Below are 25975 nucleotides of genomic sequence, written 5' to 3'. Positions count from 1 at the left end.
ACAAATACAAGTTCCATTCAGTTCAGTTCACAGGAATCAAACAGCCTAATAGTCCATACCTGCCCCCTTGGTAATGCAGTCCATTAAACTCCAACTGTCTTGCCTCCAATATGTTTTCTGAAACAAGGAAACCATTCATTTAGATTGTCTTTGAGAAGTTTTCCAGTATTTGAGTGATTTCAGAGAAATTTTATAGGAAAACTTTAAGACTAAATATTACACTGTTATTAGAACCACAGACTTTTTTTTTTTTTTTTTTTTATAGAATACTTGAATTGGGTTTCTGGTTGAGCAGAGTTCAACAGAAAATGTCACTTGCCTTTTGACTTGGGTGAATATTTCATGAATCTGGTTCTTCTTAACTATAACAAGACACTGCTAAATTTCTCCAGGTTGTACAGATTTTTTCTAATAAATAAGAGAGTGGACTTGTAAGCCTTGTATGAAACACCTTTCTTAAATTATGGGCAACTGCATATGAAGTGATGTCAGGCTTCCTCTGAAGACACTGCAAGAATATAGTACAATTCTCTAATTATGAGAACATAGGTTTAACAGTATATGGTTAATTAGAAAATTAGTTCAAAGAATCAAGTTCCCTGAATTACAATGTCATGTTTATGTAATATTTTGCATTTTACCCAACATGCTCATATATCTCATTTTAATTTTTGGCTTATGTATGGTACGATGTCAAAAACTCTAATTTTTCTATGAAACTAAAAAACAATTCATGCCCACAGAAAATAAGCAGCAAACAAAATCATATAAACAGAATAGGGATCACCTACTAAACAGAAGTCATCACTGATAAGATTTTTGTTATTTTTTCCTTTTTGTCATTTTATTGTTCAGTTATTGTATTCTATACAAATATCCATGTATTTAATATTTATAATACAAAAGGCAACTAAAATTGTTCATTATGTGTGGTTAATAATCTATCAGAATTTAATTACATTCCTTTTATTAAACATTTTGGTTACTTCCTATATTTTGCTAGTTTGTAAAACATGTATACATAAATATCCTTTGCCACAAATCCTAGTCTGCATCTTGATTTATTCTCTTACATTATAAATCCAGAAGTAGAGTTACTGTGCCTTACATTATGAATCACCCCTAAGAATGTGACACAATGCATATAATTAAACCCTTTTCTGGGGAGTCATGAAGACAGAGGGTCTTGAATAGCTGTCCCTCCCACCTTACCTCACTGCAGGTTGTCAAGATAGATAAAGACTCTTGATCCTAAGAGCTAGTCATGAATGCAGATATGATTTCCTCCCTTCACACTAATTATTTAATGTAGTATTTTTCATTTTTGCCATTTCTTTGGCTAAATTGCTGCAACTTTTTGAATCTCATTTAAACATGTAGAACAAATAATCCTAAAATTTGTATGGAACCATAGAAGATTTAAAATTGCCAAAGCGCTCTTGAGAAGGAAGAACAAAGTTGGAGGCCTCACAGTTCCTGATACTGGACTATACTACAAAGCTATAATCATCAAAAGAGTGTGGTATTGGTGTGAAAACAGGCATAGATAAATGGGACACAATAGAAAGCCCAGAAATAAACCCACACATATACAAATTATGACAAAGGAGGCAAGAACATACAATGGGAAAAAGATAATCCCTTCAATAAATGATGTTGGGAAAACCAAACAGCCACATGCCAAAGACACAAACTGAAGAAATTTCTTACACCATACACAAAAATTAGCCTAAAATGGATTAAAAACTTGAATCTAAGTCCTGAAATCTTAGAAGAAAATATATGCAGTAAACTCTTTAAAGTAAGCCTTACTAGTTATTTTTTTTTTTAGATCTGACACCAAAGTAAAGGCAAGAAAAGCAAAAACAAAATGGGACTACATAAACTAAAATACTTTTGTACACTAAAGGAAACCATCAACAAAAGGCAGCCTACCAAATGGAAGACTATATTCGCATATCATAGTTAATATCCAAAATACATAACCCATACAGCTCAACAACAAAAAGGACAATCCAATTCAGAAATGGGCAGAGGATGTGAGTAGACATTTTCCCCAAAGACTACACACTATTGGTCAACAGGTACATCAAAAGATGCTCAACATCACTAATCAGGAAATGCAAATCAAAACCACAATGAGCTATCAACGACACATCTGTTAGAATTTCTATCATCAAAAAGACAAGAAATAACAAGTGTTGGTGAGGATGTGGAAAAACATCCATCTGCTGTTGAGAACGTAAACTGGTACAGTCATTATGGAAAATAATAAGGAGGTTCCTCAAAAACTTAAGGATATAATTAGCATATGATCCAGCAATCCCACTTCTGGGCGTTTATCTGACAAAAATGGAAACACTAAATCAAAAAGATATCTACTATGTTCACTGCAGCATTTTTTTTATAATAACCAAGATAAGGAAGCATAAAGTGGTCATTGATGAATGAATAGATAAAGGAATTATGGTGCTTTTACACAATCAATATTATTCAGCCATAAAAAAGGAAATCCTGCCATTTGTGACAACAAGGACAGATCTTGAGGATATCATGCTTGAGGATATCTGAGGTAAAGTCCAACAGAGAGAGACAAAGACTGACTGATCTCACTTATATGTGGAATCAAGAAAGAGAAGAAAGACAAAGAAAGAAAGAAAGAAAGAAAGAAAGAAAGAAAGAAAGAAGAAGAAGAAGAAGAAAAGGAAGGAAGGAAGGAAGGAAGGAAGGAAGGAAGGAAGGAAGGAAGGAAGAAAGGAAGGAAGGAAGGAAGGAAGGAAGGAAGGAAGGAAGGAAGGAAGGAAGAAAGAAAAGAAGAGAGAGAAAGAAAGAAAGAAGAAAGAAAGAAGGAAGGAAGGAAGGAAGGAAGGAAGGAAGGAAGGAAGGAAGGAAGGAAGAGAAAGAAAGAAGAAAGAAAGAAAGAAAGAAAGAAAGAAAGAAAGAAAGAAAGAAAGAAAAAGAAGAAGAAGAAGAAGAAGAAAAGGAAGGAAGGAAGGAAGGAAGGAAGGAAGGAAGGAAGGAAGGAAGGAAGAAAAAAAGAAAAGAAAGAGAGAGAGAAAGAAAGAAAGAAAGAAAGAAAGAAGAAAGAAAGAAAGAAGGAAGGAAGGAAGGAAGGAAGGAAGGAAGGAAGGAAGGAAGGAAGGAAGGAAGGAAGAAAGAAAGAGAAAGAAAGAAAGAAAGAAGAAAGAAAGAAAGAAAGAAAGAAAGAAAGAAAGAAAGAAAGAAAGAAAGAAGAAAGAAAGAGAGAGAGAGAGAGAGAAAGAAAGAAAGAAAGAAAGAAAGAAAGAAAGAAAGAAAGAAAGAAAGAAAGAAAGAAAGAAAAAGAAAACCAAGGACTCAAAGATACAGAAAACAGGTTAGTGGTTGTCAGAGGCAGGGGCAGGAGGTTGGGCTGATGGTATAAGTGATTAAAATATACAAGCTTCCAGTTTTAAGATCAATCCTGGGGATATAAAGCCAAACATTACTATAGTTAGTAATACTGAATTGTACAATGAAAGTTGCTTATCACAAGACCTTAAAAGTTCTCATCACAAGAAAAAAAATGTCACTGTGTTGGTGATGGATTTGAAATAAATTTATTGTGATCATTTTGCAATATATACACATATCAAATCAATACACAATACATCTGAAACTAAGATGTAAGTTAGACCTCAATAAAAATAACTTTATAGATATTGGAGAGAAAAATGTAGCTTTTGTTTGCATAGTATGAAAATGGATTCAACATTACTTATATGAACTAAAACTATGGGTCTTAGAAATTGTATTTGAATGCATTAAACAGAAATTTTCAAATATAGCGGATTTAGAATGAAAGTTCTTGGTCACATTAAAAAAAAAAATTGAAGATATGCAATCCAGTCCAAAATGGCAGTTCATTGCCATCAGCAACCCAACTTTCTTCTTTTTCTGTTATTCTAGTACCTGGCTTTCTCAAGATTTGTCCCTGATCTAAGGTGGATACAGAACTCCAGCTGCACATCTGTGTTCCAGACAGATGAAAGGAAGGAGAGAATAAAGCAAAAGGGCCACAACTTCTGACTGAGCCAGCTCCCTTGATAAATCTTCTCTGAACACTACCTTGAAAGAGATCCTAAATAAGCTTCACACTTATCTCATTGGTCAGAACCTAGCTCTATGTTCATACCAACTGCAAGGCAGACTGAAAAATATCATACTTTGGTTGGCTTTATTTATAGCAAAATAATCACATCAACTATCAAATCTATTATTAAAAAAGAAAAGAGGGCACCTGGGTGGCTCAGTCAGTGAAGCATCTGCCCTCTGCTTAGATCATGCTCCCAGGGTCCTGCCCCTCATCGGGCTCCCTGCTCAGTGGGGAGCCTGCTTCTCCCTCTCCCCACCCTACCCTTACTAGTGGTCATGCTCTATCTCTCAAATAAATAAAATATTTATTTATTTTAACGATTTTATTTATCCATGAGAGACACAGAGAGAGAGAGGTGGAGACACAAGCAGAGGGAGAAGCAGGCTTCCTGCAGGGAGCCCGACGTGGGACTCAGTCCCGGGACTCTAGGATCACACCCTGGGCCAAAGGTGGGTGCTAAACCGCTGAGCCTCCCAGGGATCCCAAATAAAATCTTTTAAAAAGCGGGTGGGCATACTGAACAATCAATACTGGCAATCTGACAAATTTTCTTCATTTTTGATTAATCAGTCAAAAAAGGTACACTATAGGGTTTCATTAAAATGGTCTCTTTAGCAGATTCCTCCTATATATGAAGTAGATTTTCTATGTCCCTTCTATTTTTTTAACTTTTGTTTTCAAATTACAAAGTGAACATTTTCTCACTCTATCTTGCGATTCTCTTTATTATAAATTCTCAGATTCATGACCACTCTATCTTCACTGAGATTGACTCCAAGCACCGTAAAATAAAGCACTCTTAGGCATGTAATACCTTTCCCTTGTATTCAAATTTGTTTGAAACTACTATCAATCTGGCTTTACTTTTATTTCTTAATAAATTGTTGCCTAATCTCTAATTTTTATAAGTAATTCTGCTTCCAAGGTGTCTGGACTGCGTTTGTAACTGAAGTTGAACATCTAGCTTTCAGGACAATAATTTGAAGTATTAACATTTCTTCTCAGAAGAGTAGTTGGTTTTTTGGTCCCTTGTTTTATGCTTATGGTGTTTTATGCCCTCTCACTTTGCTCATCCTTTGTTTTATATGTTGCACTCACAATTAATTGTGCTTGGTTTGTGTTGATCACTTCCAGTTATTTTGAGGTATGTATCATGCCTTTAATTTTATGAGAATGCTTTACAAAAGTGTAAATTTAGCATGCATTGTTTTATCCAAATATTTATCATTTTTACTTTTAAAATGAAAAATGGGCACATCTTAGATCTCTGCTCAATTATTTCATTTAAGATGTGTTTTAAATAATAAGGCTGTATTTATGTTTAAAAGTAATTATTTTGATAATTAAATTTTCTATTATCTTATTTCTTTAGTTAGAAACTGGTGTATTTTCTGATATTCTCCAGTTACAAGAATTTTTTTATGCTGCTTTCACACATGCATAATAGTTTAGTTATGGAAAATTCTTGCTGCATTCTCTTTTTCCCTGTAAAATATCTAAATATTGTTTTTGTGAGATTTTAAGTTACCAAAAAGGTAAGCAAGTCTAACATTTATTTCTCTAAAAATTTTGCTAATACACTGAATACACCTATGTTAAATTTTACCTCAGATTTCTCTACTTGAAGATTAGAGTTTGCCTGATTATGCTGTACATGTATCCATTCAGAAAGACTTAATTTTCAGTATCAATACTACAGTCCTTTTTCTTCTACTACAGCATTTCTCATTTCCTTACACTGCCTATACAACAGGCAACTAAGCAGACATTTAATTATGTCACAGAAATGTCACTGGTCAACACAAAAAAGTTATTATGTGTTTTTGTTTTAAAACAGCCTTCTTAAAAAAAAACAGCCTTAAGATTTTATTATTTATGAGAGAGAGAAAGAAAGAGAAAGAGAGAGAACGCATGTAGAGGGTGGCGCAGAGGGAGAGAGACAAGCAGATTCTGTACTGAACTTGGGGCATGAGGCATGGAGTCTGACTCGGGGCTCAACCTCACAGCCCTGAGATCATGACTGAAGACGAAACCAAGAGTCTGATCCTTAACCAACTGAGCCATCCAGATGCCCCCAGTCATACTTGTTTGCATGCCCTTTTCATTATCATCAGTGGTGTTCTTTGTCATCGTGTCATAGATCTCAAAGCCCAGTCCACTACGTCGATGGGCATTGGAGGGGCATGGTGGTACGTAACATCATGTGGTATGCTGACCCCACAGGTCAAGTGCTTTATGTTGTAGAGCTAAAAGCAGCCCTTTGTGGATCATACATTTAACAACTGTGACTTTATATATTTTCTCAGGTCAAAGTAGCAGATATCAGCCAAAAGCCACAGTGACCAAGACTGAATTTTCTTCCCACATTGTTTCCAGGATAATGGCCGTTTCGTTTCAAGAGAAAGGGAGTGTGAACCAGTGCACATCACCAGTTCAGTTTTCCAATTCATCCTCATTAACTGTCACTCTTCTGAAAGGTGATAGAACACAGAGGTTTAAAGTACTGACCCAGGAATCAGGATGCATGATTGAAGTAGACCTTGTCAACTTGTCTCAACTTTGTAGAAAGAACAAAGAGAAAAGCTAATTCATTGAGTTACTGTGCAAACAGAAAGTTGAGCTATACATTAAAACAGTAGTGCCTGCCACATAGAAAACCCACAGAAGTAACCTGACCTTACTATTTAGTAAACTGCCACGCCCTCCACACCCCCTGCAAAAATCAATCCAATTATTCATTCAGTATACACATCCTGGGTCACAGTTTTCAGTTGACTTTCCTATGTATCTGTTCAGAGTTAGGAGAGACTTTCCAGATGTGCTCACCAGGCAAGTCTCTAAACCAGAATTCAGAGGAGGTCTTTGGTTATGGTAATGATGTCTGTCGACTATTCTTTTATTTACATTTCATTAAGAAAAGGAAACCCTTCTCATGTGTTTCTTTTCCTAATGTGATTTGCAAAGCAGTCATCATTTTACTCCTTTGGCTAGAGTATAAGCAACCTGATGGCAGACACTATGAACATTTTATGAAGATTTAGTGTTATTTGCGACATAGCCTGGCACCTCAATGTTTCAATGAGTAAAGCATTAGAATAACGAGTGATTCAAAGAAGAATCCACTTTACTAAATGCTCTACTTCCCCACCTCTTTACCTAAAAGACTTAATCTGAAACTGAGGAAACACAGATTAAAGGGAAACTGAATGCACTTGAATAAACTTGCTTAACTTTGGTAGAATCTAAAAGTAAAAATAGCAAACATATGGATTTCGTTTCTCTTAAAATACACAAGGATTAAAATTAAAAGGAATAAAGTGCTTGGCAAACATGTTTTTTAATTCAACAGATGGATGGTTTTTCTACTTTTGCTGATAAAAGAAATTAACATAATGAAAATGTGCATTTTGCCTTAATTTTTGCATTTTCTTGCACTTCGGTGAGAGAACTTCCAGTCCCTTCTGGCCTCTTCAGGTGTTTCAACAATAAAGATTTTATTTTAATGTTTTTTTTTTTTTCTTGGCAAACAAGGCAATAGATAGAACATATCCAAGAATGTATTTTATTAGATTATAGAGATCTGCTAACTTAAACAGGTTAATGATCATGACATTATAGCATTGGCATTTCAACTTACATGCCTGTAAGCCACCAACAAATTATTGATCTATGCATAGATCATATTTCAACACCTACTTAAATATCTTTTATGGAAATAATAATTATATTTACTATAGGCATTGTGTTAAAACGACAAAATTATTCTGAATTTTCATCATCTGCTCTAAGAATATTATTCCTGATGGTTCTATAGTTTTTGTGTATAAAGTAATTAGAATTCTATGAAAATATAGGATTTTGAATGAAAATGTCTGTGAATGTTTTCAAATTTTTCAAATATCTTCTAGGGTGTATTTTTCAGCTTGGCTTTTAGAGTCTATTTCAGGATAATCATGTTTTGCTTTCTAGATTCCCTTTGTCTGCCATCAGAATAGGCATACTTCTTCACATAGAACCTAAATATATACAATTCTTAACTATCATACCTCAGTAGAGCTGGAAAAGTAAAACAGACTTCCCTTAAAAAGTCTGAATGACTCCATTTTCAAGATATGTTGAATTAATCTAGTAGTTATTGAACACTGGATTATGTGTGCTCAACTATGAGATATGGTCCACATGTATTCATGATATAAAGCCATCTTCATTATTCCTTTCAATCTTACATGTTCAGATTCCCTAAAAATTAAAGATAGGTGTTAATAGATAATATTTATACATATGAAATTGGCAAGGATTTAAACAAAATCATTATAGTTAACATTAACAAGGATAGATAAAACAGAAATAACCATTGGTGGTGGGAATTTGCTACAGTGCAATCTATGTTGGAAATCAATTTAGCAATACTTATTAGTAGTTTAAGACATTTGAGAATTTAGTCAGTAATTTGGGTAAGGATACATTTAGCATTGGTGATAGTATAAAATGCCTGGAATTATTTAAATGTCCCAAATATTGCAATGGCTACATTATACTACAGTTTTATGACAGCATTATAAAGTAATGTTTTGTGCATAAGAAGAGCTTTAACTATTTATATTTTTGAACTATTAATCCTGCTAAAAGTTTACACTAACTATAATTAGATGTAAAGGGAAAGACTTATATACAAAGGCATTATACTATTAGGCGAAGTTTCTAAAGGTTATTTTTTAGATAAATGTATGTGGACCTCCTAAGCAGTATAGAACCTAGTAATTAAAATCTTACTTTTCAAAATACTTAACACTAGAAGAAAATAGGGTTTGCAAAAATAATGAAAAATGACAGAAATTCAAGGAGCAAATAGCATCTGCACTATTATTCAAATGTTGCATATAAGATGTATAAGTACATAACTGCTCACAAGAAAGAAATACAAATAAAAATACTGAATATACATACAAGAAGCCAAAGAGATTTGTTTATGGTCTGACTACCCTTTTTTCTCATTATGTACAGTTTTCAAATTTTTAACAATGAGTGTTAATCATATTATAAAACAGTATTATGGCATAAAAAGCATTTGGAGTAATCATTAAGAGCACTATGCACATTCATATATTTGATAAAAATTATATGAAATATATTTTGTCAAATATATTGGATGGAAATCATTACTAGAAAATCTGTTTCCTTCATTGTTTTTACATTTAATAACTGGGATTCTTCTGTAAGAAATGTTTGTCCTTTTTCCTATTTATTCAATTATCATCATCAATATGCGCTCATGGGTTTTAATCTTATTTGAGGGGTTATAATCTGTTACTGTCACAATTTATTTGACATTTCCTTTCAACATGATGATTATTTGTTTTGCTTTTAGCACTTACTTACTTTCTAGTACTGTAAGATGCTCTAGGTTCACTTTTGTGTATTTCCTGCTCCAATCCAAAAATTGGCTATTCTCAAAGGAGCACAGTTCCTTTCATTGTAGAATGGCACCCGGAAACCAAGATCTTGGTTTCTTATCATTATTACAGCACCATTGTTTCTTGGAACACCACAGTTATACAAGCAAGGTACATGGACAAATGCTAAAATGTGGTCAAATATTTAATAAATATACCCCAAAAATATTGTGATAATTATAACATATATCCACAAGTCTTTGATATCCCTTGTCTCAAACAGTGGAGTTTAACCACCACCACCCTCCTGCATATGGCCTAGACTTAGCTACTTCCTTCTAGTGATTAGAGTACATAAAGGAAAAGATAGTCACTTTACACTGGAATATCCTGGCAGACGCTTTCTTAACCAAATAGTCAAGGTTAACATGACCCAAAGTAAATCATATTAATATCATCCCAATAGGATGGGCTAAGAGTACATCAATTGTAGTCTTCCACAAAATCTATAGCACCATGTTAATCACAAGAAATATCACACAAACCCAAATCAAGGGATGCTAGACAAAAGTAACCATCAACCTTCCAAAGGTGTTAAGGTCATGAAGGCAAGACAAGAGCAAGAAGCTCTCATAAATTAGAAGAGACTAAGAAGACATGAAGACTCAATGCAATATAATATCTTGAATTGGATCTTGGAACAGAAAAAAAGGCATTTATGGAAAAAAAATAGTGGTATCCAAGTAACATTAAATAGTTTCATTAAAAGTATCACACCAGGGGATCCCTGGGTGGCTCAGCGGTTCAACGCCTGCCTGTGGCCCAAGGCGTGAGCCTGGAGTCCCAGGATCGAGTCCCGTGTCGGGCTCCCGGCATGGAGCCTGCTTCTCCCTCTGCCTGTGTCTCTTCTGCCTCTCTCTCTCTCTCTCTCTCTCTCTCTCTCTCTATATATATATATATATATATATATATATATATATAATGAATAAATAAAATCTAAAAAAAAAAAGTATCACACAAGTGTTAGCTTTGTGGTTTTGATAAATGGACCATGGCTATAGAAGATGAAACCATGAAGGGTAAGCTATGTGAGGGGTATGTGGGAATTTTCTACTATCTTTATGATTCTTCTATAAATCAAACATTTGAAATCAAGTGTAAATTGCAAAGGGGGGACATGGTTCCATACTGTCTGAGTTTTGATTAACAAGGCCCCATGAAAAGCAAGAATTGTCTGTGTTTCCTTGTCTCATCCCTTATAGCAAAAATCTAGAACAAAGTAAATAATGAATAAATGGAACCTTCAGTCATTAGTAGTAATATTTTAGAGTAACAAAATATAACATTTAAAATCTAAGTTGAAGTTTTATTCTACTGAAAGTTGTAACTGGAAAGAGGAATTTGTATATAATATCATAGGCAGTATGAAAAGATTGAAAACTTTTAACAGACTGACCATACTTTTGGGTACCCAAATGGGTAATCATATATACGCTGTTATCCAAAGGATAATTTATTTATCTTCAATTTATTTTTATGCAGCTCAACATGGAGCCAAAGAGACTAAATACTGCTTTATATGAAGAGGTGTCTTGCTATAATACTGAATCATCATCCATCCTGTATGTCTTTGGGACCAGAATCATGCCTTTATTTCTCTTTTATCCCTATGATGACTAGTTCAGTATTCTTTACATTGAAGGGTTTCAATAACTCCTTGCTGACTGAATGCTTTTCACGATTTTTAGCCTCCTTCTGATTTATTGCACTCCATTGAGCCAACAATGAAGAATAGATGAAAAAAATGATGCAGCTTTACTGAGATCAATTAGTTGTTCAACTATATTTTAAAAGGGAATGTGCATCTGTCATAGAATGGGAGAAAGGAGAAAATATTTTTCATTTTAAGAGCCTGTGTCCATTTGACTGATTCTACTCCAATGCAAGAGGTTCAGAATGATTCTGACTTCAAATGTCAGGTCTCAAGTATTTCTGTGTAAAGCTATCAAGTGCAAGCATTTCTCCTGCCTCGAAGAATTATGGAACTTTATCAGTGCTTTTAAGAAGCATTCAGTAGTAGTGCTCTGACACATTGGTTCCATAAACCTGACTAAATATATACCACTTAAAATATTGAGACAATGTGAATGTTTCAAGTCTCACATAAACAAGAAAGTTCATCTAGTTGTAATTAAGTAGGCATAGAAAACAATTCCCATTGAAGAAAAATTAACACTCAATAGTTATTAATGTTTCACATTCTATGTATCATTGTTAAAGTAAAGCCATGGATTATATAAAGCAACTAATTGAATTTGTCACAAAATTAGCTTCTAGCACTATGTTTAAAATAAAGCTGGAATAACTGGCATATGAGAAAGCTTTTATTAAATTCTTCATTAAGCCAACGGACTCTACTCGTTCTTCTAAGTTTCCTGCAGGTGAGACATTGAATTTTTTTCATGGCTATACAAAGTATTTAGCAATGGCTAATATATATCGACTCCGGAAAAGAAAATAGAAATTTTAAAAATTGATCTTGACACACCAAAAAACAAACAAACAAACAAACAAAAACAAAAAAAAAGATACACCAAAAATCAACAAGTGGCTCTGGCTCTGTATAATTAAGGCAAGCCTGAAAGTCAAAAATAAATGAATAGAACCCAAAACTTTGATACATAGGTACAAGAAGAGATTTTGTAGAAAACAAAATCTCATGATCTTAAAAGACATGATGTGGTTAAGCAGAGATATTTGGGAGCTAGTAATGTACAGAGAGGTACATTTTCTAAGAGGAAGCTAAAACATTAACACATCGGAATATTTCAATGAAATAGGTATACTTAAACTGGAAACATAAGGGATTTCATTCACATTAGAGACACCAGTGCAGGAAAATGGGCCATTCAGTTCTATTTCCCTAACAGTATTTGAATCTTGGAGGATCAGATGTCTATATGGTCCATATTTAGATCAGATATCCCACCTTATCCATTCTCCACCTCTACCTTACTACTCCACCTCCCAGGAAGAAAATCCTTTGGCATTTGGAAAATCCCAGTGTTTTAACTGTCTTGATATTCTAACTAAGGGATCTAGTCCAAATCTTTTTGCCATGAAGACAATGATGCCTATAAAAAGATGATTGTGCTTCATCCTTCTGTTTTATACTATATAAACAATGAGGAGGGACTGGATAAAGCTCAAATAATGCAATCTGGTTAGATATATTCTCTATATGAAAACCCAGGTAGCTTATGTATCTTCCATTCAGAAACCTCATAGTACTTGCATTCAAACATTCCTATGATTTCGTCAGTAATAAAAGCTTTATCGAGAACCTGCGTAACTCAGTAGTTGAGCATCTGCCTTTGGCTCAGGTCATGATCCTGGGGTCCTGGGATCAAGTCCACATCAGGCTCCCCGCAGGGAGCCTGCTTCTCCCTCTTCCTATATCTCTGCCTCTCTCTGTGTCTCTCATGAATAAATAATAAAATCTTTTAAAAATTTATCAAAGTATACATATTGAGCAATGGCATATACAGAACCTTTCTGAATTGACTCATCTGTATTTTTCTAACAACCATATATAGCACAAGAATATAGAAAAAAAATGAATGCCATTGAGTTTTGGTAGTATAGCCAGTCCACTAGTACTGTTGCACTATGCGCAGCATTCAGTGAAGTAATGACTATACAGAGGGCAGTAACTCCAGGGTAGCCAAGCAGCTTAGAAGGAGCTAACGTGAAGTCATGGTAGCAGCAACATGTGAGTGTCAATAATGACATGGGGCATTTTAATGGTGGAGCTTCAACTTAACAGATAAGGCAATATTCCCCTCGAGGGCTTGAGCTTTTGCAAGTAGCCATCCAATAAAAAGATAGCTTTCACATGTACTATCAAGCAATTGATAGCGACATGGAAGTCATTTTAAAGACACAACACCATAATAGCAATAATCATCTTTTAGAAATATACTGGGTAAAAGCTTCTGTGAACCCACAGAATTTAGCACATCAGTTGGTAAGTATGATGGCCTGATGGGTTTTATTGGTATGGATCCAAAACCTGGAACATATGATATATTTTGTGTGTGTGTGTGTGTACTGTGAATCAATCATTTTTTTCTTGAACTATATCAGACACTGAACCAGCCTAACTTCTACATAAACTGCTTAATTGGTTGATTCTCTGGGGGTCTCTAGGATATTCAATAAGTGAGCCTGTTCTGGTCTACTCAGGTTGTCATGTTTTCAATAGACACACACTGCTACCAAACCAAAGCATGGACTTTCAAGACAGAGCATCTACATTTTACCTCATGTCAAAAGCTCACCAGTTTTGGAACATGTATTAATGAGCAGTGCCCTGTGTGGTGGGTGGGAAAAGAAAAATGGTATAAGTGCTATAAAGTATGGTTTTTAAAAATCTTTCATTCCTCAAATTTCTGTCACAGCCATTGTTCACAAATACCATTTTTTTTTTTGTGTGATAGCTCTACAGGTAATAGGAAGATTCGTAGGGGGCATGCTTCCATCCCTGTTGGTTTAGCAAAAAAAAAAAAAAAAGGAATTATGTTGAATGCATATTTCTATTAGCTATTCCAAAAAGGAATACAGGAGAAACACAGTAATGGAAAGTCACTATGAACTGAAGTTATAGATGTTTTAGTTGGTGAACTATTGTACTTGAAGAATATGTTATGAGCCACTTGACAAAAAAAGAGCAACTAGACTATAAAACTGACTGAGCAAATAAAGTATAAAAAAAGCCCAGAGTGAAGTAAGTAATGAAAGGCTTTTAGTACCAAGACATTGACTGGAGTCCATTAAGAAGTGGAAATGAGATTGGAGGCATATTTGTGGGGCTGGTAGTGTATAGTATTCCAACTCAGTGTGTAGTTCTACAGTCATGAAAAAACAAAGGCAGATGAAGATAATTAAAAAAAAAAAAAGATCAGCAATGCAGAAATACATAAGAATTAGTGATAATCTTTGCTGAAAATAAGGAACTTTTCAGCTGAAAGTTCTGCCACAAGTGTTTAGTATAGATTCAGATGTGGATTTATATGTACAATAAAAGTGCATATAAAATATGCTCATGATAAATAAGAAAGATCAATTTCTATACATAAATGAAAAGTGCACAGCTCAGTTATGGACAGTAGGTGCCTTGTAAAATGTCTATACGATCAGAAAAGAGAGTGAGAAGTGAAGAAATAAACAGTAAAGCTAAAAATAGTTTTAGAGATTAAAGTAACACAATTCAAAGGCAACATGACAAGCAATGACAGTCATTTTAATTACCAAACAGCAAAAAGTAAGCAATAGCACTGACTTTCAAGGTTCTGTGTCTGTCTGGCAATGCATAAATCATCCCAAAGTCTGCTTTGATCCACTAAATGAGATCTACGTCAATAAATAAGGAATACTTCAATTGCTTCACTTTCAGTACAACATCTACACAATATAGAGCCAACTGCCAAGACAAGCGGTCACACCAAAAGGTGACTTGATATGGGAAGTTTTAACTCTGCATACCACAAAATCACATAACCTAAATATAGCAGAGATATTGGTATGAAAACACATCAAAACAAGTCCCACAGCCCATGCTTCCATCTACATTGTTGCTTCTAAGTCCATCCTATATTGAAAACAAAGATCTTTAATCATAATGTGAGTCTAATCAACTTGACTGCCCAATATACGGAAGTCCATTGACAGTTTTTGCATAAGCTCTCATTGGCAGTGCCATCTACACATGTGCCCTTGTGCAGGGTCTCTAAAGGATTCCTGGAAGACAGAGCCTGAAGGTAGCCAAGTTCATCAATTCTCCTAGTGGGACACTATAATCTCAAATACATTTGGAAAGAAGAGGTACACAACACTCTGTCCACTCCTAGGTAGAGTTTACTTTGTATACAGTTGTATACAAAGCGAGGGAGGGTGGCTGCAGGCCATCAACGTACATACCATTGAAGCCTTAGGTTACAGTCATGGAGTCCAAAAAAGCAGTGGTAAGAGACTTTACCAACAAAAAATTTGCAAGTAGTGTCTTTTGACTGCTATCCACAGGAGCTCACATTCACATGTGGAACTATCCTCTGTCAGAATAAGCCTGTACCAGTAACAATGACCAACTCTTCCAAGACTTGACGACATTGGACAGGGAAGAAAACCAATCACTTACAAAATGGTTGGTGAGCAATATACAATCTGCGAGGTGCACAAAACCTCCTCTCATCTTCTTAAGAGCCATCAAGGTGGATACTAGTCTATTTTATCAAGACAAGAAACCAGAGGGAACTTTTTTGCCTGGTGCCATATGCCAAGAAATGACCCAGTCCAAGTTAAATCCAGTACTACTCCTGGTCCTGTGTTCCTTATGGTATCCATGCTCACTCGACAAAAGGTTGATTCCCCACCTGAGCTTGTGATCAATCACTCGTATACCTCCAAACTTGAAAGCTGGAGACAACGTGCACAATTGCACAGTATTCTTGCAAGTAATAAGGAGAAACACGGCCTACAACCAAATATGGTAATAGTGATGTGGTTATGATTCTTCAACATCCCAGTTGAGTTTATAACCATCAATTGTAAAATTTTAAAAGGGTCACTTTCTAGAAGTTTCCAATCAAATGTGAAATCTACTGTATTCTGAATAGACAAGTCACTAGATCCATACAAAGTATCTTATCACCTGGGCTAAGTAGAATATTATTTTGGGATTTTCAAAATTTAATAGAAACCTCAAAGGAAGTTGGACAACTGTTAGCAAAAATACTTAATAAAGCGCTACAGGTAAGATCAGCAAAGACCAGAAGGTATGCAGTGCAATATATTGCTTACAAATGAATGTAAGATATGAAACTGTAGACCTACAAGTTTCAGGAAGGCCAGACTTGACACCACAAAGGAGGTTGCATTATTACAAAAATATGTAATTTACAAGGAGATTCTGAGCATAGCTCTACACTTTGGTGATTTCAGTGCCTAGGCCAATAAAACTTACATGTTTTATTTTATATATAATTTCAAGAAAAGGTAATCATCATAACTTCAAGAGGAATGGCATATAATTTCATGTGAGAAACTGAATTATCAAACCAGAAGGCTTAGTTTGGAAGTAAAAATTAGCATACTAAAAATGATAAGTAAAATTACTATGGGTCTTTAATTAAAGGCAACAGCAAGATGGCAGGGGGGTGGGGGGGTGGGGGGGGGCAAACAAGGTCAAGTGTCTCCAACACCATCCTTAGAGCTTTAGAGCTAATTTGTGAAAATACCCCTGAGCTCTGCACCTAGAGTTGTCCAAATTCAATGACAATACAAAATTACATGAAAAATATAGAGAATAGATTCCTTGCAATCAAAAAGGTTTGAGATAGTAAGTTATTTATATAGTTTAATAAGCAGACATATTAAGTAATAGGATTTAGAAAAATATTTTTATGGAAAATATACCGTTGATATGATAACAGTATATAGCAGAACAGCTTGAAAATAAGTATTGAAAATTCTGTTTATCAGAAATGTGAAAAATATTATTTTTACTGAAGAGATGGTACTATGAACAATTAGAAATAGGATTTTTTGTCTTTTGTTTTTGTTCTCCCACTTGTGGTGGTAGTGATGAATTTTCCTAGAACCCCTGGGAAGTTACTCTCCTAGAAGATTCTAAGACCCCTCATAAAGGCAGACCTTCATCATGGAACAAAGCAAAATGACTTGTAATCTTGATTGCTTTAGATCTGAAAATACACCTAGTAAACTAGCTCTTCAGTTCAGAATCTTCATTTTGAGATCCAGAACTTAGCTTAATAGCTGATTTCCTCAGGCAAAAATGATTAATTACCCAATTAAAAGTGATTTCACAAATCTTATTTTGTCTGTCTCTAAAATTAAACATGGACATTATGTATACATTTCTGCAGACAACTAAGCGCCTGGATAATTGCTAGTTGTCAGATACAGTTTTATTCTGTGAAAGTTTGTCTTTGAAATGCATACTGTTCCTTTCTCTATCTCCAGTAACTCCCTGAGTCTCCATCTACAAAGATTCGAGATATACAATCCTTCTCCATTTAGGATGACTGGGGCCTTCTACAATAGAAATACCTGCCCCATAGGCTTGATGGAGCTCAAAATTTTATGACTATTAATCTGTCCCTGTGGTTCAAGTAGGAGATATTTGTCTAACTTCAGATCAAGGGGGAAAATACAGAACCTGAACACATTGAGTGCCTAGAAGTAGTTAAAGGAAAACATCTGGGCTGGAATCACTAGATTTGAAGGACCCACCTTATTTTGCAGGTAAAGTCCCTATGAAGGCAAATAAATCACTCAGTGTCACACAACTAATATAAGATAGAGATGCATTTATGGGTACATGCACACTCAGACACGTACCATGACTTCTACTTTTAGGCCATAGCTCATTCTGTTATTACAATTAGGAACTGGAAATGCCAATGACCTGCTGGCCATTGTGTTACTAATATCAATTACAACCTCCAAATCATTTCCACTGTGTTATTTGTAAGAAAAATACCAGTGAGGGGGCAGTATCATCACCAAAATGTTGATACGTTCCCATGAATCCCAACTGAAGACACTGCAATGGAGCTGGGCTTTCTGATGTAAGCAGGGATGTAAACCCTTCCCCAGTGAGAACTGCAGCCCTTTACCAGGGTACCTATACTCTGGAATAAGGGATAAACCTTTCAAAAGGTTGCACAATGCAATGTCTGGGTTGACAGCAACACTAGATGGGGTGGGCAGAAAATTCTAGGACATCCAAGACTCCTATCTTGTATAATTCCCTGTCCATGAGTGTGGATAGGGCTGGAAATATGAATTTTACCCTCATAGTTGGATATTATATGACAAGTTGAAAAAACTCTTAGATATAATTAGGTTTTCCAAATCAATTAATCATTGGGGTAATTATCCAGTGAGCCTGTCCTAATCAGGTAAGTCCTCAAGGGGTAGGCTTTTCCTGGAAAAAAAAAAATGATTTGAAAGAAATTAAATTCAACTAGCTTTGAAGGAATAAATTACCATTTCGTGAGACGGCCCTCAGAAGAAGCCATACAGCAAAAACCAGAGGGTCCTCCAGGAGCCGAGAGTGATCTCCAGCGAGCAGCAAGAACATGGCATCTGTAGATAAGGTTGGAAGACATCACCCCCTGCCTTAGATGAGAGCACAACCCAACCAATTCTTTGATTTCAGCTTTGTGAAACTCTGAGCAGAGGAAATAGTCATGCCTTGCCTGGATTTCTAACCTGGAGTGTGATAAGAGTATGTTTTTTTTTTTAAGCCACTAAGTTCACAAAAGTTTGGTATACAGTAGTAGAAAACCACTATATTATAGGACCTCTACTTCCAAAAAAAAACCCTAATAGTGGTCTCCTGGGTAGAGTGGGGTCTGATGGAAGCCAGATAAATGGAATAAAACCCAGGTCTGTCTTGCTCTAGGTCCAATGAGTCCAAATGAACCACATGTCCCCAAATGATTGATTAGGATGTACATATGGCACTTGTCTTATATCCCAGTTAATACAGTGACCCTGGATTAACAGTCACCATGGCATGAAGGACCCAGTAGAAGCCCTGGAATCTGCCACTCTTCTTTGCTGCCTGATTGGTAATTCAGGAGCAATGCTACATGCCAGGTAGATATAAAGAGCTAAGCAACCACCTCACACTTAAATCATACAAGTACTGTGATTACCAATATATACCTTTTGAATTCACTTTTACTTTCTCTTCATCAACCAGATAGGCAGTAGATGATAACAAGGGACTAGGAGACACTTAATCAAGTGGAAATCCTTATCACAACTGCTATGCTTCCAAGTATATGGTAACTGGACCGGGGTATAGTGGCAAGTGCTTTAGAAGGTAGAAATAAAGACCCAAAGATATTCACAGCCCTTTTATATTGGTGAATTTCTGAAGGATTCAGTGATCCAGGACATTCCAGGGCAGGGCCTCCAACATAAAAAGATAAGGGGTTCAAGGTGTACTAACTTACTATACAAGTTCCAGAACTTGATGGGCCCTTTAAGATTTTAAAGGCAACATAACCACTCTTGCAAATACTATGGACTAAAAGGCTCTTGGTTTCAAGGAGCAAGATACATGGTCAGGTCCAGGCTACGCTGCAAAGTCCCTACCATTAAAGCTGCATGAATGAGGAAGTCAATGCTACTGTATCTACTCTAAATAATAGCTAAGGATGCACTGAGAAGTGCCTGGCGAGCCCGCATAGGAGAGTCACAGTACAGATCTTACAGTTTCTGGAACAAGACCATGCGATTTGCAGCAGAAAAATGTACCTTTGGTGAACAGTTCCCAATATGCCACTGGCCCCCAATAATTAGCGAGCATCTGACCATGGAACGTCAGTGACTATAAAGTCAGAGCTGCCCATCCTGAGGTGAATATCCTCAGATCTTCAAGTTGTAAGATCAGTTCACACAAATCCTCCGTGTCATGAAAATGGTATGTCGGTGATCAGGCCTGAGTGGATTCCAAGCTTCTCAAATAAGTTTCGTGTACAGGATTCAGAGAGCCTCCATGCCTCCAAGCTCTTGGACCCACACCTCTTTCTCAAGCTATGGCATTAAAGAGGTTCCCTGTCCCAGCACCATAAAGGGGAGAAAAGACCCGGGCCTGATTCACAGGTGGGCAGCTTACTGTGTGTGCTGGAAGCACATGTTGCTTAGTAGTGTTGCTACTCCAGACCCACTTAGAGCTGCATTAAAGATAACTGAGGCGACATCCTCCAGGCAATGGGGTTTCATGCTGCACTGCTGTATTCTCTAAGCTGTCTTTGTAAAGAGGGTAAACTAGACCAAGGTAAGGTTATACATGAAATCCTAGGCAGGGGCAAAGGTCTCAGCTATTTGGTCATGGCTGTTTGGTCCTGGTTCTTAATATATCAAGATTAATATGGTAAACAAGGAGACTGGGGCAATAAATATATGAATGGGCATTTGAGATTAACTATAAAATGAGAGAATATTTGTATCTCGGGTCAACGTCCACCAGAAAGGACCTCCTTTCACAGCAACCTCTTGTTGACAAGATCATTTGTCTGACACTTTCAGTCAGCCCCTGTCTCCAGCCACCCAGTACTTGGGCAAAGGTCTGGGACAGAGACCAGGTCTGCGCACAACGACGCAGGGTCCTTCTCACCAAGGGTACACTGCCTATGCTCACTCCAAACCTGTCACTGGCACAGATTGTACTGGTGGTAGTGCTTGACTTATCATGAGTAGTCAGGATTGTTCCTACCTACTGCGGCAAGGAGTCTGAAACCTGGTGAAGCACGGGGCATCTCTTGGTACTTCCATGTCTGTTGACACAAGTGAATGGGAGATCAGAGCGTTCAGGCCTGGACAGGAGATCAAGTGCTCCAGAGGTGAAATTCTGTTCCTCAACTACTATTAGCAAGCTGACCTGCTGGTCAAGAGTGAGGGACAACTCATGGTAAAGGGAGACCGGTATTAATTATAGCCCTTGAACTGGAGGCAACAATGGGGACTCAAATTTGCTCCACTTACTAGCTGCAAGAAGTCTCTTAAAGATTTTGTTTATTAGAGAGAGAGCACAGTATTTTGTTTATTAGAGGTCCTTCTGGGGGTAGGACCAGAGGGAGCAGCAGATTCCCCACTGAGCAAGGAGTCCAACTTGGGGCTCAATCCTAGGACCGGGGATCATGATCTGAGCTAAAGGCAGACACTTAACCAAATGAGTCATCCTGGCGCCACTAGATTTTTTTGAGAAACTGGTTGACTATCGCCATGCAGAGCTGGTGACCAAAACGATGGGTCTGAGCAGCCCAAAGGGCAGACACAATACAGAATAGAAGACACTTTTGTTGCTCCTCATTGCCTTGTCCCAGCTGGAATTTCAGAGATGCCAGATTAGGCAATTTCGTGCAAGCTGACCTTCAGACTGACAGCATTCCACCCCAATTGCCTTTCCACATCCCTTTAGACTTCTGTCATAAAGTTCTCCTCTGAGCCCAAGGCTCTGAGCCGCAGGCCCTGAACAAGTGCATTACAGAAGTTAAGGGTGGCCCCAGCCCCATGGCAACCCTCAGCCAATGAAGGATGGGAGCTGGTGCATAAGGCTGAGCCTACAGACAAATCTGGGAAGCCCTCTTTCTCTCAGATGTCCCTGCAGAATTCAATCCCAGTGCCTGTCCATTCGTCCATCCGTCCACCTCGCTCGACTTCCTCACTCCTACTTGTTGAAGCCTCAAGCACGCTGCCCCAATCTCAGACTCACTTTCAGAGATGCAACCGAGACACCTACATTTCATGTAAACTTCCTAGAGATCAAGAATGATTCATACATACTTACTTATAACGCTGGTATTAGTGAACCAGTACTGGATAAGTGTGTACTATGTATGTACATTAGCATATGTAAATAAGATTATTCCTGTATGAGCTGGGGTTTAATTAACAGATTAAGTTTTATACTGAAATACATCTGTCCATTAAAAGTCTTAAAGTATACAATTATCCATCTGCTGAGCTGACATTTTTCAGCCTGACATTTAATATTGTCACAAACAGGCAAACAGTTCTACTGAGCCTTGCCTGGTGTTTCAAGGAAGTGTCTCCAGGCAGAAACTTTTTAATTAAAGTTTGATTTAATGAAAATTATGATTCACAAAAACAACTGCTTCAAGCAATATCAAATATCCAGACTGGAAATAAATCCGCAAAGTTGTAATCTGAGAGCTTTCAATCACCTCTAAATTTGTGTAACAGCCAAGCACAAGAGTCAGACCCTCTGCCACTATCAATTTTGTCGTGTTTACGGCCTTATATCATTTGTAAACAAGCAATTTTCCTTTTTGGAAGGGAGGGGTGCTTTTCGTTCTTCCCATATTGTTTTCAATTTTAGATTCCCCACACTGACTGGCACACAGTAATAATAAAGGGAACCTTAGCCAACTTTTTGTGAGCTCATGGTATTACGTTAGTTGATATTTCACACCCATGTTCCCATATGTAATTTTCATGGCATCTCTATGAAATAAAGTTATCATCCCTCTTTCTAAAGAGAGAAATCCTCAGACAGGGATATAAAATAAATTTATCCAATAGTGTACCCAGTGGTAAAAAGGATAAACCACCTAGCGTTCTGACCTCTTCATTCCTAAAAACTAGACAATTGTGGCTGAAAAATATTAAGATATTTTAGGGAGGTGATTCTTCAAAACTCAAGATTTTAAAAAGTGTAGTTAGTTGTATCTATCCAACCTTTTGCTCTCTTTTATTTTTCCTTGCCAAACTAGTTTATAATAACCTTCATGATTAATATTGGCAGGAGTTTTTCTAATTTATAAAAACAATCTCCCCATTATACTATCCTGATGTACCATTGCGTACCTTTATACCTCAAATATTCTTTAAGAATAGGCTTCATTTTCACTCTAAATCAAGAAACTTATTAAATATATAGGTCAAAACACCAATCCTCATGACACCACTCAATAAAATTCCCTACACTGACACCATATTTTAACTGCCAACTCACATTCCATCAAATCTATCCATTTTTAAGACCATAAATATTATAGTGGTTTTTAACCAAGTTCTTTTCATAAAAATTATGGTCTTTTGACTGTAATTAAGTAATAGACTATAGATATTTTCTAAATGTTTAGAGAAATATGCCAGGAGGAATTTAGGTTCTCCTGAAATTTTAAAAAACAATCAAAAAAATAATTCGTGGAGTTTAAAAATTACTTGAAGAATTAAGGAATTGGTTTATGAGGAAATGTCTTAGAAGACGGATACGTTGATAACTGAAGAGAGATAAAAGTAACAATACAGCTGAAAGCTATAAACACTATTAAGAAGTGAATGATTTGTTGTCCTTGGCTCTCCTGCTGTACCTGGGAATAGTGCAATACTGTGAAGTGCCAAAAACATTGCCTCCTACTTCTGAGGTTTTATAACCTGCTGACCTGGAAATGCAACTCCCTGATAAAAGGAGTTGGACAACCTTGCAATTGATATAATAGGTACCAACTTTTTACAAATACACTTAATTTTATTAAGCTTTTTGAGATTCTCTATAAATCACTCTTACTATTGACTGCAGTTTAGACAAAACTAGTTCAGTTAGAATGCTTCACATGTCAGGGAGTAGGTTAGCTTATATCACTGCTAATTTTAATGTGAGACAACACTTTTACCTGATTCCCAGGGGTAGGCCTTCAGTGCAGCCAAGTCAACTCTTCCCCTATAGTCAGTAGGGCCCAGAGAGGGAGATGGAAGTGTGGGTCCATGAACAATGACCAAAACATGCTGGAGAAAATACCATAGCACCCAACCTAGTATCAACATCAAACACCTGGAAGTTCAGCTTCATCTGTCAAACACATGAAAACTCAACAAGGACAAAACAAACAGAATGAGAGTTACAGTAAATTGTTTTTGTTTTCCTTCAACAGTAACTAACCAAAAAAAAAAAAAAAAAAAGTTTACATTTGCAAAGGAATCCAATGATTCAAAAGAGAAAAATTGAAACACTATATACAAGTTAATGAAATGAAAGAGAACGCAGACGTATTTAAACACCCAATGCCTTAAAGAGATTTGATAATAGTTCTATTGAAATTTGAAGACACTGAAGCCCAGGCACAGAGCCAGGAAACTATCATGATAGGGGTGTCTATGGGAGTCAAGGAAATTTAGGAGAGAAGAAAAACTTACCTTTAGAATTTTTTTTTTTTTAAAGATCACCAAGGACAATCACGAATCATTTTGTTTCTAATCTTTCTTAATTTACTAACCATGTTTAAATGTATTTACAAATTTGTTCAAGTCATCAATCCAATTTTAGTTAATTCCTATTTTAGAGAATTGCACCAAAAAGAAAGGAGATGGGAGGCATTGCTTCTGGTGCTGGAACTGTTGAGTATCCTGAATGTAGTGCTAGATAATTAACCTACACAGGTTTTTAAATTGTATATGAACACACACATATGCATACATGTGAGTACAAGTAAAACTGAGGAAATCTGAGCATGATAGGTAGATTGTATTGATGTCAGGATACCTGGTTGTGATACTATGGTCTATTTTTGCAAATATAGAATGAAACTTGGAGGAAGCTTGACAAAGTGTACAAGGGATTTTGAATTATTTCTTGCACCTGCATGTGGGATCTACAATTATTTCAACAAAAGTTACAATGAAAGAAGACATAGAAGAATGACCATAAAAGATTTCTTCATAATACATCAAAAACTGGGAATTGATATAGAAATTGTATATATTCACACAACAGGAGAATATACTAATAATAGTATAAAACAGGCTTAAATCACAAAACCTTTATGTTGAGCAACTAAAGCCAGTCGGAAAAGGGTACCTGTTGTATGATTCAACGTATATGAATTTCTTTCACAGACAAAACTAATCTATGGTGACAGAAAGCATAACAGTGGTTGCTTCCTGGAGGAGCAAAGATTGTCTGAAAAGGGCAATGTGGAAATTTTCCAGGTCGATGGGAATAGTCAATGTTTGGACAAGAATGTGAAATAAACAATTATACACATTTGACAAAACTCATCTGTGTACTTAAAATATGAATATTTCACTGTATGTAAATTATTTCTAGATTTAAAAACATGTAAAAATATTCATATAATTCATACTGTGTAAAAAACAAATTTAAAAAATGTACTCAGCAAGGCAATAAATTAAAAAATAAATTATTTTTCATTTGAATCGTGACAGTTTGTCTATTACCTAAAATATCCTACCAACTTGATACCCCACTTTTATTCACCACATATTTTGAATGCTTTATGCAGCAAAGAAACCATGGTGGCAGGAATAATCAAAAGCACCCTTCTTAAGACCATGACCCAGAATAATCTCATTTGTTAAACCCTTTCTCACATGCAAAACAATTATTTCAGTTTGCCACAATGAACTTCAATTGTCAAGCCCAGTATACAGACAACTCACAAGAATAGATTCTGTTCTTGATGTGATCATTATATAAAGGTTTAAACTGTCACTGAAGAGGAGAAGATCTAGGATATGTTCCTTTGATTCATAATCATTCTTCCTTTTTTGGTTTCCCCATTATATATTTTACTTAACCTTACAAATGTAAGTGTCACTTTTCTGGGAGGAAGCTGGTGGCAAGGTCATCAGACTGCTGGATGGATTTAATGTGAGCCTTGAGGAAATATGCAAACCTCGTGTGCTTAACAATTTTCACCTTGAACGAATTGCTTGTTACATACAGAAAACTCCAAGTAGAATCTCTGGCTGTTAAATGTATATTATTCCACTGGACTATTTCATAAATTAAGATTTGCTGAGCTTAAGTTTCAGAAATGTAAATGAGTTTTAAATGACAACTCCTATGTTTTATAAAAACTGATAAAAATCGAAACATACAAATTCT

General features: G+C 36.1%; 1 long non-coding RNA gene across 1 annotated transcript; it reads right to left on the bottom strand.

Moving 5' to 3' along the window:
- Positions 1-325: 325 nt before the first annotated feature.
- On the bottom strand, positions 326-24002 carry LOC140605458 (uncharacterized). Its single transcript, XR_012008107.1, has 4 exons — positions 23745-24002; positions 18577-18675; positions 8161-8353; positions 326-508 (listed from the first exon to the last, which is right to left on the bottom strand). It is a non-coding gene; the product is annotated as an uncharacterized lncRNA (long non-coding RNA).
- Positions 24003-25975: the final 1973 nt, after the last annotated feature.

The sequence above is a fragment of the Canis lupus genome, chromosome 15, assembly GCF_048164855.1.
Source record: "Canis lupus baileyi chromosome 15, mCanLup2.hap1, whole genome shotgun sequence".
In the NCBI taxonomy this organism is placed as follows: domain Eukaryota; kingdom Metazoa; phylum Chordata; class Mammalia; order Carnivora; family Canidae; genus Canis; species Canis lupus.
This window is presented reverse-complemented; position numbering and strand designations above follow the sequence as displayed.